The sequence below is a fragment of the Carcharhinus amblyrhynchos genome, chromosome 25 (genome assembly GCF_965287045.1).
Source record: "Carcharhinus amblyrhynchos chromosome 25, sCarAmb.v2.hapA, whole genome shotgun sequence".
In the NCBI taxonomy this organism is placed as follows: Eukaryota; Metazoa; Chordata; class Chondrichthyes; order Carcharhiniformes; family Carcharhinidae; genus Carcharhinus; species Carcharhinus amblyrhynchos.
This window is the reverse complement of record NC_137348.1, coordinates 25,053,827-25,069,831: the sequence shown is the minus strand read 5'-3', so window position 1 is coordinate 25,069,831 and position 16,005 is coordinate 25,053,827. Positions and strand designations below refer to the sequence as shown.

The 16,005-nt window shown below is 36.9% G+C and overlaps 1 protein-coding gene across 3 annotated transcripts in view; it reads right to left on the bottom strand.

Annotated features, from left to right (window-relative positions):
• Positions 1-16,005, bottom strand: part of LOC145358204 (uncharacterized) — a 131,843-nt gene that overhangs the window by 25,821 nt on the left and 90,017 nt on the right. The window contains exon 23 of one of the 3 annotated variants that reach the window (XM_080212000.1): positions 11,054-13,572. The exons of the other annotated variants lie outside the window; for them this stretch is intronic. The gene's annotated coding sequence lies outside the window, so the exon portion shown is untranslated. Of the gene's footprint in view, positions 1-11,053; positions 13,573-16,005 lie in introns of those variants that run through there. 3 annotated transcript variants of the gene reach the window in all.

The window sequence follows — 16,005 nt, the reverse complement described above, 5'->3', positions numbered from 1 at the left end:
TCAGGACTTCATATTTTTTTTCTCCCAGAACTGTAAGAATTTAATCAATTTTGGTTTCTAATTTCTGTCCTTCTCATGCCTTCACATGGGTTACCCTAAAGACTTTCCCTTCCCTTATTTCTCCATCTCCATTTCTGGGTATGATACCCAAAGCTACCAGGCCTATACTTCCTCACATCCTGCACCTTGTACGGACTGTTTTCCATTCTCCCATTTTCTCCATCTTCATCACATCTGTTCTGATGATGCAATCTTCCATCTAGCATTTCCTGTATTTTTGGCTCAACTGGGAAACCCTACCTCCTATCATGGTTGACTGGTCCCTTAACTGTGTCTGTTTCATTTCATTCACTTTGGTTCTTTCCCTCCCAGAACCATCGTGGATTCCTCTTCATCTTTCACCTGCAATACTTTCAAAAGCAATGAACCATTCTTTGCCATTTTTGGTATCTCCAAAAATCTCCATGGTATCTTCATGGTGATGCCACCATGAAACGCATCTTTTCATCCCCTTTTCAGCATTCTGAAGGGACTGTTCAGTCTATAAGCGTGACCTCAAGCTTCCAATCACCTGTAATTTAATTATCAACCTTCCCCCTATTCTGAGCTCCCTGTCTGTATGTCCTCCAGTGATCCAGTGAAGCTCAGTGCAAGCTTGAGGAACAGCACACCTTTTGATTAGTCTCTTTACAGCTTTTTGTATTTGGCATGAAGTTAAACATTTTCAGATCAAAACTCCTGGCCTCATTTTTGTTTCCTTTCAGTGACTTTAGTTGGTGTCTCACGTTTCTCCTCTTTTGTTTTTGGACAGTAGCTTTTCATGATTCTTCCATTTGCGCCTTCCTTCAACATTTGCTTTTATACTTGTCCCATTACCATTTGGCGGCACAGTGGTTAGCACTGCTGCCTCAGTGCCAGGGACCTGGGTTCATTTCCAGTTTTGGGTGAATGTCTGCATGTTGGAGTTTGCACATTCTCCCCATGTCTGTGTGGGTTTCCTCTGGGTGCTAGATTTCCTCCACACTCCAAAGATGTACGGGTTAGGTTGATTGGCTGTGCTAAATTGGCCCTTAGGGCATGGGTGGAATTGTTGTTGGTGCAGGCTCGATGAGCCAAACGACTGCCTTCTGCACTGTGTGGTTTCTATGCTAGCTTATCTATGCACCCTCTCTGGCCTTGCCCGCCAGGAACCCATCTATCATTTAATCATTGCTGCCTTCTTTCCTGTCACAGACATTCCCTTTTGTTCATTTTCCAACTTTCCTCCTGTTTCACTTGCTTACAATCTATCACATCTCTTAATTTTCCTGGTGCTAAATAAAAGTCCTTGTGCTGAAGTGGTAACTCTATTTCTCTCTTCACAAACATTGCCAGGCCTGCTGTGCGTTTCCAGAATTTTCTTTGTTCCTTTTTTTAATGCTCATTGTCAATGCCTCTGTACTGAATTATTTATTAACTTTATTTATGTCAATTCTAATCTCAATACTAACGTTTTACTTTTAAGATGAACAATATATCAAGTTTTTTTTGTTCACAGCACTGCAGGTCAACAAGGTATAAATTCAAACTTTGCAAATTCCATGTAATGCCAGCATGATGCTGTATTATCCAAACGTGTTATCTTTCAAATTAAATGTTAGAATTGTAGCCTTAACCTGCCTTTTCTGTAAAAGATTTAGGAAAGTCAGTGATGAGTGAACTTTTTAAAATGGTTTCTAAGTTAGTGAGGAAACATTTTAAGATAGATTTCTTCTTTCATAGATTGTTTAAACATAGCTTGGCTATTTGGATTATTTTAAACAGACCTTTTTTTAAGAAAGTAAGAATAAACAAGGTAGGGGAAGATATTAGGTTATGGGAAGGACAGGACAGTGGTACAACAAAAATACAACAGTGGCCTTCTGTGCTATAATCCTTTATGCTGCTTTATTACAAATATATCTTAAGCAGCAAATTCTAACATTTTGGACTATTGGATTGCCAAGGACGCAATACAAGATAGTTAGCGATTTTCAAAATTAAATTCCTTACAAATTTATTTTAAAAGAAAACACTAAGCAGTGGTGTTATTGGAGTTAAAATAAATAATCGAAAAGCATTTAACTTTACATGCATTTTGCATTGCATTTCATAAACAATCTTCAAGAATGCTATCCTACACCTGAGATTCATTGTAGCATCAAAGAAACCTGTTCTGTGGTGTATCTAACATTATTTTCACAAGGCTCCATTTCATCATCCTATGTATAAAGCTTTGCAGTGCTGTTATTTAATAATATGACATATGTTCTTAAGTTGATATACTATATAAATATACTTGTAACATATTTTTCTAATAACATTCTGAAACTAAATAGTGAAATTGGTGCCTGCAGTAGCCAGGGCAGCAGTTCAAACTGTTGCTCTAATTAGTGTTCACAGTTAGTTGGCAGCTTCAACTCCATTAAGCTAATCTGTGAAATAAATGTAGTATGAAGTAGGTACAACTTTTGGGGCTTGTGAACATAATAGAAAACATGTTTAACAAGTATTCTTTGCATTTTCTTTGGACTTGTACATGCATAAATGTGTCCTCCTTCATTAGATATAATTATATCTAAATTCCTAGCTCTTTATAAATCTTGCAACCACAGATCAAAAATTTGTTTGAACCAAGCTGCATGTCGGTATTTGTGTTTCTCTCCCAAAATTATAACGAATTGCCCTGCTACAATATCTGAAAAAATAAATAATTACAATATGTCAAAGGTTCCATTTTTAAAAGCAGATTATTTTCAATACTTTATGTTCAGTTCAATTTTCTAAAAGCTTCAGTTTAAAACTTGTAAGGGATGCCACACCAAGACAATTGTTTTACGAAGTGAGTTATTTTGGGCAAATTCATTTTTTTGCACTTTTTAAAAAGGTGGATTATCCACTAAAATTACTGTAGCTGTAATTTTTATTCTTTGAATCTGTCTACCTCTTTAATGTCACAGCCAGTGCTCCACGAGACAAGTAATGCACTTGGCCTGTAAAATATTCATGTAGAACAGCTTAAGCATGATGAGCCATGCAAACTTGATTATTTAAATATGACAAGTTTGTATGCTCTGTCCCTGGATGTATATAATTTGTGCATATTTGGTTAATAATGTTGATCAATACAGAAGCTAGTAAATTATTATCTTTCTGAGATGATCAAACATATTAATGGGAAGCTTTCTTCCAAGCTGCTTATAGAACTAACATGCTGTTCCAACAAAGTCCGTTTTGTGGAGAAGATACTAAATTTAGACTTTTTACCTCTTCAGTGAGTAATTACCTGCCTTTTTTAAGTTCTGTAAGTAACATTAGATTGTGGTTGTACTTGCTAAGAAATGGGAGAACCTAAGTAGCTGACCTTGTGGATTTTAGTACTGTCACAGAGGGAAGATATTTTAACCAAATTATGAATATCCAGACCAGAATTCTCCGGCCACTGTCACTGGTGGGATTCTTCCATCCCACCTGAACACACCCCCATCCGCGGGTTTCCTGTGGGTGTGGGGTGACGTCAGTGGGAATTCCCATTGACAACTGAGGGACCAGAGAATCCTGCTGCTAGCAAGCAACACCTGCTGGCGAGGAATACACAGCTGGGAGGCTGGAGACTGCCAGCCCCAGAGTACAACTAGCTTAGTAAATATCCTAATAATCATAAGTATTTGAGCTAAGGATGACCAGTCATGCTTTTTTTCGAGACCAACACTGCATGTCTTTCTATATTTATGGCCTTAAACTTGAATTAGGGACAAGTGTTTTAAGTTAGGCTCCCATTAAAGGACATGTCTCGAGAGATCTCTTCTATCCATCTGTGAACTTTCGGTTATTGTGCATTGAATGCTGAATTAAGTATTTCATGTACTCTGACCAGAGCATTAGTTTGAATTTAGAATCATATGTAAAATTCCAGAGATTTTATGCGTTCGATGATTATCTGCACAATTCTGTTCCAACTTTTATAGACCAATTTCATGGATTTTTTTTAACAGCAAAGATGACCACTTCAGCTTTTGATCCTTCCTATCGTAACAGTCTCAGTCGATGAACTTTTGATGCTGAACTTTTTTTCCTGTGATGAATATCATGCTAGTTAACTTGATTCCTTCACACAAATGGTCTGATTTACCTTCTCAGTTGCAAAGATCGGACCTGAAGCAAGATGGCTGTCCCTGATCTTCAGTTAGTCCTACATTTGTGAGAGTATACTGATAGAGACTTCAGGTGTCTGGATATACTTTATCTGTTTAGATGACTTCATTCCTGATTCTAGCAGAAGGTATCTATGAATTCTTGGTAGAGGATATGAATGTATTTATGTATCTGTTTGGATAGGCTAATTCTTATCTTCTATTGGCAGCAATGCTCTAAGTGATTTGCATCTTTTCATTATTGGGATGTAACCAGCCTTCTATATACAAGTATGATTGTTTTGTCTTTGTGTGACAACTATTATGTGATTACAGCACTATTCTGCCCACCGTATTCATGACAGCTCTTTGCAAGTGTACCAGAACTAATCTAACACACCTGTCCTTTGTCTATAGCCCTATAAATCTTTCCTCTTCCGTGTTTATCTGCCTCCAGTGCAATTTCAGGTTGTGCATTCTAGATCCTAATCATTCAACCTTGTTCTGAATTAATCATCCCAATACTGCTTTTTGTATCGAGATCAATCATAGCCCCTTTATAGGATTCTGAAAATTTTAGCAAAGAGGTCCAACAGCTGATGCTGGTTCCACTGCCATGAAGTCAATTTTCCCTAATCTTTTCCTCAAAACTTTTAATAATTTATTCTTTGGGTTTATAATAGATTGATTCTTTACTTGTGATAATGCATACTGTAAGAATGTATTACAGGAAAATGTTTAATAATGTCCCCTGCAAAAGCTTATATGTTAAGTACTTAAGTGCATTTATTATACTAAAGACACAGTAAGAATGTATGTTGTTGAGTCTTCAACCCATATTTCCTAAGTGGGCCCCAATACTTGTTCAAAGCATTTTGCCAGTGATTAGCTGTTCAAGAAAAAAAAGTAGCAATAGGGCCATTATTATCATCCTATGTCTTGAGAGGTGTGGGTTTCTATTACCTGGGATCATTGTGGGTAAAAGCGTCCTGATATCTTAGGGTGGATGAGCATACCTGGAGCAACAGCCCTATTTAAAATCTTTTTGGGAAGAATAGTTAGAAGGCTGTTAATATTATTAGCTTTTAGAGTTTGGCAGTAACCAGAGTCTCAACCTACCCTATGCAGGATTGTCCCGCCCTATTGAGCAGTATCCAAGGGGGACTAAGTTCCCTATAATGGACAAGGATTGTATGTCCCACTTGGGAAAAACTGTCTAATCTGTCATTCTGTTCATTCGTGGTCAGTGTCAGTTGCACTCTTGCGTTTGTAGAGTAGGAGTGAAACCAGCTTTCCTTCTCAAAAAATGACGGAAGAACCCTTAATGTCATTGAATATGGGAAACTAATTGACTATTGTGCCATGCATGTTTTTTTGCACAAAATTTACATCAGGAGGAACAGCCCAATTAAATAGGACCTCTTAAGATCTTGTCTGGGCCTCTTCTTGCAATAATGTGTGGCATCAGCACGCTAAAACAGTTGTAGAGACATGTCTTGTGGTGAAGAAAGAAGTGATCATAGTGGGTACAATTTTGAATACTATCCATATACAAAGAATTGATTCTTGGCCTTGGAAATTATCTGCTAGCATTTATGTGCTGTTTCTGGAAGTTACTCAGCATTTGCTGTACTGTTTGAAATGGACTGAGTGAAGGTAGTAGAATAATGTCTCAAAATTTTGAAAATGCAAGAAAACAATAACAGTTGGAGAACAGAGCTATTATGATGCTGATGAGCTTAATATATTGCTCCATTAGTAGAAAAATTGGGAATATATTTTGGGGTCATTCCAATGTAATTCACAAGAGCAGGTTTGCAAATTGGCCCATTATAAAGCTGAATGGGTTATATTGGCAGAAACCTGAAATGGAAGTTGCTGTTGTAAATAATGAGGAGGCATTATCACCAAAATAAGCCTCCTGGCGATACAGTACACAAAAGCTGGCTGAATTTTACTTAATGCACCCAGAGTTCCAGGAACCTGGTAATGCTGTAAGATTGTTCCAGTATCTGTTGTTAACCATTTCATTTATATTAAAATTCAAGTTTGTAGAGTGAATTCAGGACATGCTTTCTTTGTCTCATTCAAATAAAGGTACCATGTTTCCTGTACTTTGAAAATGTTTAAGAACTGAATATGGAATTCAAATTTAATGTATTTAAATATTTAATCTATTGTTACTTTAGACATCACATTATTTAAAATTTAGGCAAAAATAAACTACATTGTCATGGCACCCAGATATATATATATATATATATAGAGAGAGAGAATACAGCATGTCAGGATGTATTACAAAGCTATATGGGTTCTGTTTTTTTTTAAAAACCAATGCATTATATATAATTCATCAAACATAAATATATTTGTATTAGAGAAAAGGATGCGCTACATTAGCCAGAATTGCTGGTCTTGAATATTATTCATTAAATTGCACCGGTAAGAAATTAATTTACATTGAAGATGAGGAAGATGCATCAGATATTTGGTATTGAAAATAAAAATCCAAATCAAACAAAATGTAAAGCATAAGGTTACTTTGGCAAATGTAGCATTTGATTTGTGTGTGTGTGTGTGTGTGTGTGTGTGTTAGAAATTGGACTGATATGTTAAGGTGATATTCTTTCACTGGGCCTTTAGATGTATATGTTTGATTTTGTTGAGACCTGTAACAATTTTTTTTAAAAAATGGTTGCTTTACACACCTTCGTATGGAAACTTATCTTCATATGCCTGTTATATAAACATTGTGTTCGGATCTCTAAAACACTAGTTACGTTATCTGATGTGACATTGGAGGGCATCAGTAGAGGCTTTCAAATAAGATCTGAGCATGTGCCATATCCAGTATTGTGTCAAAAATAATGTCTTGATCAGCAGATCTCGTCATCCAGGCTTGATGACTGTTGCCTATTTTATTACTTTCAGTTTGTGTAATGATACTTTTAACAGTTTTTACAGTATTTTGTATCCTCTTCTGAGATATATAATCAGGTTTTATGCAATTATAAATGTTACCACATCTATAAATTGTTAATCCATTTGATTGTCTTCATTTGTTGCTTTCTTTCATATTTTTATTAAATTAACATTGGTATTTTAAAAAAAGTTTACTTCTTACTGGTGGTCATTTCAGTACTTGTCTAGATTTAGATTTGTATCTGGATACAAGTTGAAATGGTGAAATGATGGTAATTGAGCTTTGTAGGATTTTTAAATTAAAGATATGTACAAATTTTAATCAAGTCAAAGATTACCTTATTAAAGTATTTCAAAGACTGAAAATTTAATATGTAATTTGGTCACAGTAAGAAATAATATAGTTTTATATACAAAATATTGCGTATTCTTGAATCCAGCCTATATAATAGTTTTTAATGTCTTGTTCTGGTCAAAAAGCTCATGAAGAGCCACCAGTAATCAAATCATAGAAAATCATAGAAACCCTACAGTACAGAAAGAGGCCATTTGGCCCATCGAGTCTGCACCGACCACAATCCCACCCAGGCCCTATTCCCGTATCCCTACATATTTACCCACTAATCCCTCTAACCTACACATCTCAGAACACTAAGGACAATTTTTAGCATGACCAATCAACCTAACCCGCACATCTTTGGACTGTGGGAGGAAACTGGAGGAAACCCACACAGACACAAGGAGAATGTGCAAAGTCCACACAGTCAGTGACCCAAGCCAAGAATCAAACCCAGGTCCCTGGAGCTGTGAAGCAGCAGTGCTAACCACTGTGCTACAGTGCCACCCCCTGCTTATTACTATTTGATACAACAGCCAGTTTGTTCTAAAATTAAAGTTAATACTTTAGAAGTTTTTACTAAAATGATATGTAAAAGCTTGACGTACTGATGCAGCTTGAGAGGACTCCAGCATTGTGCCACTGAATGGGAGGACAAGATTCTCAGTGTGAGGAATTCCTGATCCTGTACACTTTGATAACTAAGTACTAAATAGGGATTACGCATTTTGTACAGATGCAAAGATGGAGTGGGGCTTGGTGGTTGGAGGACTGGAAAGCAAATTACCAGTGTCTGTAACTAGAGTGATGCTAACAAAGACCTGGGGCAACCTGTCCCTTCACCAGCGAAGTCTAAAAATGGGAGAGCTAAATAGGAGAAAGGCAGGAAAATATGCATAGTCAAAAGAGTGCATGTTTCTGGTTACCATATCCAGCTTCTGCATTGAAGGGCAACTGGATAGCCTCCTCTCCTTTCAAAATGCTAATTTGCAGATTTTGCTCGAAGAGAAAATATACTACTTGGACAATCTACTTGGTGATTTCTTTACTGAATCAATGTATGAAATATTGTCACTGATCTCACTTCCACCAAACTAAGTGAGACCCATTCTGTTTGCAATTATGAGTTGTTGATTTACAGTGATGTCTTATGTGAGCCACGTCATACAAATCAGTGTGTTACATACATACGTGATTGAGAAGTCAGTCCTGGAGGCTCAGCACAAAGACATTTGAGAATTTTAATTTGCATTACGGATGATAAAACCTGTTAACAAAGTATTTTACTTCGTACGGTTGCTGCATTGTCTTAATGAAATGCCATTCATTTGCTGGCATTACACAATAATGCTGAGGTCGCTTTTGATTTACAATCAGCCTTTGCCCTAACTTGGCAAGTTGCAAGTCTGTAAATTGTGGGCATTTTTCAATGTATCTCATTTGTCCAGTGCAGCTGTTTTTACCTTGCATCTTTTGTGTCTAATCCAAAGTTGATATTTCCCTTTGTGGCTGAGAATTTTAGTAGGAAAGTTGAATAGTTTATTTTCAAGTTTGGAGTGGTACCTGAATGTAAATGGCAACGTGCGATCATCAAGTGTGCAGAAGTCACAAATATTTGTAATATCTGTAAAATTGCTGATCGACCACACTTATTTTGAGAATAACACAGGTAAGTATGCAATGGTGACATTGCTGAATAAGAGAAGTATTTTAGATATACTTTGATGTTGCATGATGCTGGTAGTTTTATTAGACTTCTGAATGTATATATTTAAAACTGAGAGTTTCACCCAGGAAAGTCGATATCCATTCATTTGAGATTTTCATAGAATTAGAGAATGTCATTTCTCAGAAACAGGTCATTGTCACATGAATTTTGCACATGTTAGTCTCCACATGAACCACCTTGGCTCCCAAAGTTTTTACAGTTCCTTTCTTTTGTGCAACAATCTTATTCATTGAAGACAGTTAAGATTCTGCTTCACCATTATTCTTTGATGGTGCAGCATGGAAGCGTGTCATGCAGCCCAATTCTCCATGCTATTGTTTGCACTCCTTACATGCTTTTATCACATCAAAGCCCTTAATTTAATAATCTGACATTAGTCATTACTCTGCCCTAAACAAATGGTTTGTTACTTTTCTCCAAAGGAATGAACATCATTGTACTCAATTTTCCACAATACAGATCAGAAGTTTAGCTTGTATGCCTTCTTTATTGTGATATGTATATCTTTATTCCCACATCTCTGCTCCAAATTAGTTTTTTTTGTTGCCTTCCGAGGAAATTATATCCTTATTTCTCCCGCCAAATTGAACCACCTAAATATTAAATGCAATTTGTCTCGCCACTCATTTTGCAATTGTTTATGTCTTCCTGTAGTTTGTTGCATATTCCATATTGTGACTAGCTGTACCCATAATTTAGTATCTCATTTGCAAATTACAATACCATGTCTCATTTCTGAATTCAAATAATTTATGTATATTATAAGCAACAATGTTCCCAGCACAGATCCCTTCTGAAAGCACATCCACTTTGTCAGTCTGAGAGAAGTTGCTTATTTTTTCTGCATTATTAGTGACTATACATCAAAAGCAGGTTTTTGGCTGTAAAGTGCTTTGGGACCCCTGGTGATCATGCAGGGTACTGTATCATTATAGCTCTAACACCTACTCTTTGCTTTTGTTGTAGTCACCTTTGAATTGATTTTAGCACCCAGTTTCTGATCCCATGGGACATAAACTGTCACGAGTCCCATTTGGCTTCTAATTGAAGGCTTTCTGAAAGTCCTTGTATAACACATCTGTTGCACTGCCTTGGTCTGCTCTTAATGCTTGGTTAAATACAACCTAATTTTAAATATATTTTCCATCTCCAGATGTTCCTGGTCATATATTTGTGCATTCGTGTTACTATCTCACCAGTAGAGTCTATCATTATTTATCTGTAAAACAATTTATAATTTTAAAGAGATCCTCTCTTTCCTTGCCCACCTCCCACCCACAATTGAGTCCTTCTTTAAGCTTCTCATCATTGAAAAAAACCCTTCTGAAACCTAAAGTTAATCTGTCATTCTTTTGTGGAAGTTTTTGTTACCAAGCTTTTTGTTAGCTAAAAAGGTTAGCATTTTTTTGTTCCAATAAATAAATAAATTGAGATATTACAGCTTGCTCGAGTTTTTTTATAGTTTAGTTTTTTTATGTAAAAACCATTTTTTTGTGAATGGAACATTACTGCTTAATTCTATTGATATAAAGGGACTTGCTCTTCATTCTTTTGATATAAGATTGTTTTAAACAAAGAACTTTTATTTATTTTTTACTCAGTATTAAGATGAGGAAAACCTCTGCTTAGTATGGGGGCAGGGCCATAAGATTAGGATTTTGCTAAATCCTAATTTTACTGTCTGCAGTTTTGAAGTTGTCAAAAGGGAAAAATTCAAGAGATTATTTTAAAAATCTTCCATTTAGATTTTTCCTTTTATAACTTTGATGCCCCAAAGTGCTTTACAGTCAATTAATTACTTTGAAGTGTAGTCACTTTTGTTAGGAATGTGTGATTTTGTGAGATAAGTTTATGTTTTAAATTTAAAGTAAAATAACATAATGAAGAGATTCCTATGATGTGGCCCAGTTACCATGGGGATTGGGGCACCCAGTTTAAGTGATTTCACAATGCATATGCCAGACTTAACACCCAAAAAGACAGAAACAGATGTTCTTGTTATTTATAAGCTTTAGATCTGAAACTGTGAACACAAAATGGGGAGGGGGGTGGAGGGACAGACAAAAGTTACAAGGCAAAGGCTGTTCTTTAGCCACCAGGCAGAATGCTAATGGCAGCTGGTCCCCTCATCAGGGAGAGGAACCAGCAGGAATTTAAGAACTCAAAAGATTTGTTCTGGCATGGCCTAGGCAAGGAGTCATCAGGTAAGCCATGTTGCTGGAGATAGGTGTGGGGTTTCTCAGAAGACAGAAATAAATGGTTTTTGGGAGATGCTGAGTCTTGTGATTTGGTGATAGGGAGCAGTGAACCTGTGGAAAGCTGGAAGTTACTCTGCACTCATGGAACTCATAGAATCCCTACAGTGCAGAAGGAGGCCATTCGGCTCATTCAGACCACAATCCCACCCAGCCCTTAGCCCCACGAATCTGCTAGTCCCCCTGACACTAAGTGGCAACTTACCATGGCTGATCAATCTGACCTGCACATTTTTGGACTGTTTCTACGGACTGCATGCCATGAAGTAAATGTGGTCTGGGTTATCGATCGTGTTAAAATACTGATTACTGAAATATTCTCTCTTTTTTGTAGTTTTGGATATCAGTTGTCTACTAAGTAATGTTTCATTGGTGTTGCTTTTTGTTACAGTAAATGTCTTAATTCCTTTAAGTCACTGAGAATACAGAGATAATTTTAAAAGTTATGCCTCCTGGGAATCAAAACATTTCTATGAACTTGTGACAGACAACTTTCCTCAGAGTAAGATCGCACAAACAGCAATGTGATGATGATCAGATAATCTGTATTCTTTTAGTGCTCTTAGTTGAGGGATAAATTTTGGCCAGGACACATGGGAAAGATTCCCTGCTGGTCTTCATAAATAGCCCTCACGTAAAATTGTCCTTGTGGTCCAGAAAATTGTGACTTTAAGTGAAATGATTAAGATAATCACATTTTCCCATTAAAACCAATGTAAATGCTGTAGGATCTTGCTAATCAGAAAAAAACATTATACCCTGCAAGCTGAAATGCTTTACATTGCTAAATTCCTAGATAGGTAAATGAAATAACTTAAAATAAATACATTTTAAAATGGTGTATGAAAGAAATATGGTAAATCTCCCACTTGCCATACATTCTGCTCTCTGGTTCTCTTGGTTGCTGCAGAATCTTCCTCTAGCCAACTGTCTGCTTTGTGGCCTCTCTTGTTCCCTAACCCACCTTCATGTTGCTAATCCTCCGGTGTGTGTACTTGCCTGCTCCCTGACGTACTCTCTCACCAAGCCATGCTGTTGTCAAGCCTCCCATTCCCCAACCCTTCTGCTTGCCGCTTTCTTGTACGGGGCGCCTATTGTGAGCTTTAACTAACGACACTCCATCCTGCCTCTCACTGCTCCACTGCACAGCCCATGCTCACAGTCAGGGCTCAGGAGAGGAAAGTGGCAAGATGGACAATCTAACTTAGCAAATTTGAACCATCCCAACCGAAAGCTCCAGCTTCATATAACATCTGACCTTGAACAGGAATACATGTCCAGGAAGTATGGGGGGGGATTTTTATTTATTAATCACAAGACTTACATTAATACTACAATTAGGTTGCTGTGATATTCCCCTAGTTGCCACACTTCGACACCTGTAGGGGTCAGTGTACCTTACCAGACTATGGGAAGAAACTAGAGCATCTGGAGGAAATCCACGCAGACACAGAGAGAACATGCAAACTCCACACAAACAGCGACCCAAGCCAGGAATTGAACCCACGTCCCTGACGCTGTAAGGCAGCAGTGCTAGCCACTGTGCTGCCCATGATTCAGTGAGAGCAAAGATCAGCGAAAGGGTGAATCTGGAAGTGGCAGAGACTGCAAGTCAGACCGTCAGCAGCAAGAGGGTGGATAAGGGAGCAGGAGAGGTTGCTCCAAAATGGTGCTGATTGGTGTCTCAGCCCTGGATCAGACCAGCAGGGAACAACTTCAAAATGAACCTCAATGTTGAAAGAGAATATAGACCCCATTAATTGACCAACGTTAAACAAACAATGTTAAATAGAACAACGTTATTAGATAGTGTAAAGCGATGAGATCATTTAGTAGCTACCTGAAAAATAACAACTGTTGTAGTATTAACATGGGTTTTGTTCTCAAGTCTTTGAAATGGGGCTTGAACACTCAATTTTCTGACTAGGACAGAAGCGGCTGACAGCAACACTAAGTAGTAACAAATATCTGAAAGTTGCGACAAAGGAGGCCACTGTCCAAAAATTATACATACTTGATATAAGAAAAGTTCTAAATACAGTTATGAAGAGTCAAACAGTTTTAAAACATTAATTCCGTTTTCTCTCCCTACAGGTGCTGTCAAACCAGCTGAGTTTTTCCAGCATTCCCCGCTCTTGTTTCAGATTCCAGCATCTGCAGTATTTTGCTTATTTTATTCTGAATACTCAGCAGGTCAAGCAATGTGGAGAGAAAAACAAAGTTAACATATAAGGTTGATGATATTTCATCAGCACAATTCTGACAAAAGTTCATTAGCCTGAAATAGTGAATACAGAATTTCCAACATCTATTTATACTTTGTCTTTAAATTCATCCTTAAATAACTTCAAAATTGAGACAAGGAATAGAGAATTGTTATGATGAGCTCAGCTTTTTTGCAGCCCCTTACAACTGTTGGTGAAATCACCTAATTAAACTGCCTGTTTAGTGTAAAAAAATCATTGCTAAATAATCTGCAAAAGTCTAAAATTGGGTTTAAAAAAGAATATTTCCCATTTAGTTGTTATCCTCATTTATTATACAAATTAGGACAACGCAGACTGTAGTTAACCCGTGGAAATTTTATAAAATTTGCATGAATGACGTTTGAAACATTTTTGCATTTACAGTTCAGCATTGGAACTGGATTTGAAAACATAAAAATCTCTACCTCAATTTCATTTAGCAACTTGAAAAACAATACAAATAAAATGGAACCCCGATATGGAACAAAATTTGTTGTTAAAATACAGCTGATGTGGTTGGCATAATTGAAATTACATTATTTGAAGTATCAAATGTATGCTGCTAGTGTACGTAATTAATTTTAACTTAACCTTTTTCTAAATTATCAGAAACATTTCACCTTGTAGCAATTTGTGAAACTACACTTGTTAAATATTAACTCTGTTTTACTTAACAGTTCAAGCATCAGTCTTACCATATTTGAATTTAAAAATTTTTTACTGAAGGTTCACCACTAACATATCTCTGTAACAATTATAGCATCTCCTCCTGTGTCCTCCATCCCCCTCGACAACAACAATAAACTGAACTAATAGTCAACAACATATTTCTAGCCAGTCTCCTTCTGCCCACCCAGATATTAGATCAAGGCCACTTGAAATATAAGCCACTGGCCTACATCTCTATATAGAGATCATTTTAATAGGCCTCCTTCGTTTATGCGTTCCCTTTGTGCTTGGAAGCAAGGGAGTAAAGTCCACTGCTCTTGTAGGCCCCGAGGTGCCTGCAGGAATATTTATGCCTCCCAACTCGAGTCTTTTGGCTGCTGTCCAAAACAGCCAGAAAATCCACAGCCTAATGACCCTAGTTAATTAAGATCACCTGCAACTTTTCATAGTTCATTGATTCTCTTTATCTGAGCAGCACTGCTCTATAAATCCAAGACACTCATGTGGTTGACACACCTAAGACAAGGTATTCATCCAAAATGAACCCACAATAATAGTGCCTCATTAGGTTATTTTTCTACCATCCAAGCCAAAAAAAATTGCAATCCCAACTGTTTGATTTTCCTGTGCTTTGTGCCCAGCTATAACTGTTGACCAGACACAAGTCAAGTGTCTCTAGATTTCTTGAATTGTCAAATGTTGGAAGCATCAGTTCACTGACTTTTAATAATGTTAACTACAATACAGCAAGATTTTTTTTTAAATTGGTGAAACCAGTATTTTTTTAAATTTATCAGCATGTGTTTAGGGATTAATCACAGCCACAAAGCAGCAAGGATTTCAGCCCCAGCAGCACTGTACCAACCCACTCAATGCAGGTACTAGTTCAGCCTTTTGAACACAGGTACATTTATGCATCTTTCAGTTAGTGCATTGCTTTTAATGATGAACCACAAAAGAACATCACAGGAAATTCGTTCATCAAACAGTGCACTTCACCCCTGCATCATTAATAAAAAGGTAGTTCCTAATTCTGTAATTATTTGTCATTAACAGAATGATATGGATTAAGGAGTAGTTTTGCTCCATTATCCCTTTTCCTTACTGTTATGTATTGCTAATTTCAATTAGTGATGTAAAATTGTCTTGAATAGATGTAATTTCATGTCATTGTCTTTTGGTGTGACTCACATTTTATCTGCTAATGAATTAGCGGGTAGGATTATGCAATCTTGTTTGTTTCCAAAATGCTGTATATTTATCTCACTAGAAACAAAGTATTAAACAGCATTCTGCTGCTCAGTGCAAACTAAAACACCCAGCAATGCTATTTTATACTAGGATCTTGTCATAGTGCTAGAATACAATAAAACTGCTTTGTTGTACAATTAATCACGGGGGCCAAGAGGGGGTGTTCTCTTTTTAATCAAAAAAATTAAAATGTGCTGCATCTAAAACAGTACAATGTTCTCTTGCACGTGATGCTGTTAAAAATGTTAGTGGCTCTGCAGGAACTATAAATTGTTGCTGCTATATTAATCTTCATGACATTATCTGAAGCTGAGTTTCTTGTGCTGTGTCTACTCCATTTTCTTTGAATAAGGCATACTCCAGTTTTGCAACAAAAATGTAATTTCCCTCTATCTCCTGATTGCTATAAAATGCAAAGCCACTGTTCAAATCTGCACATTGTTCG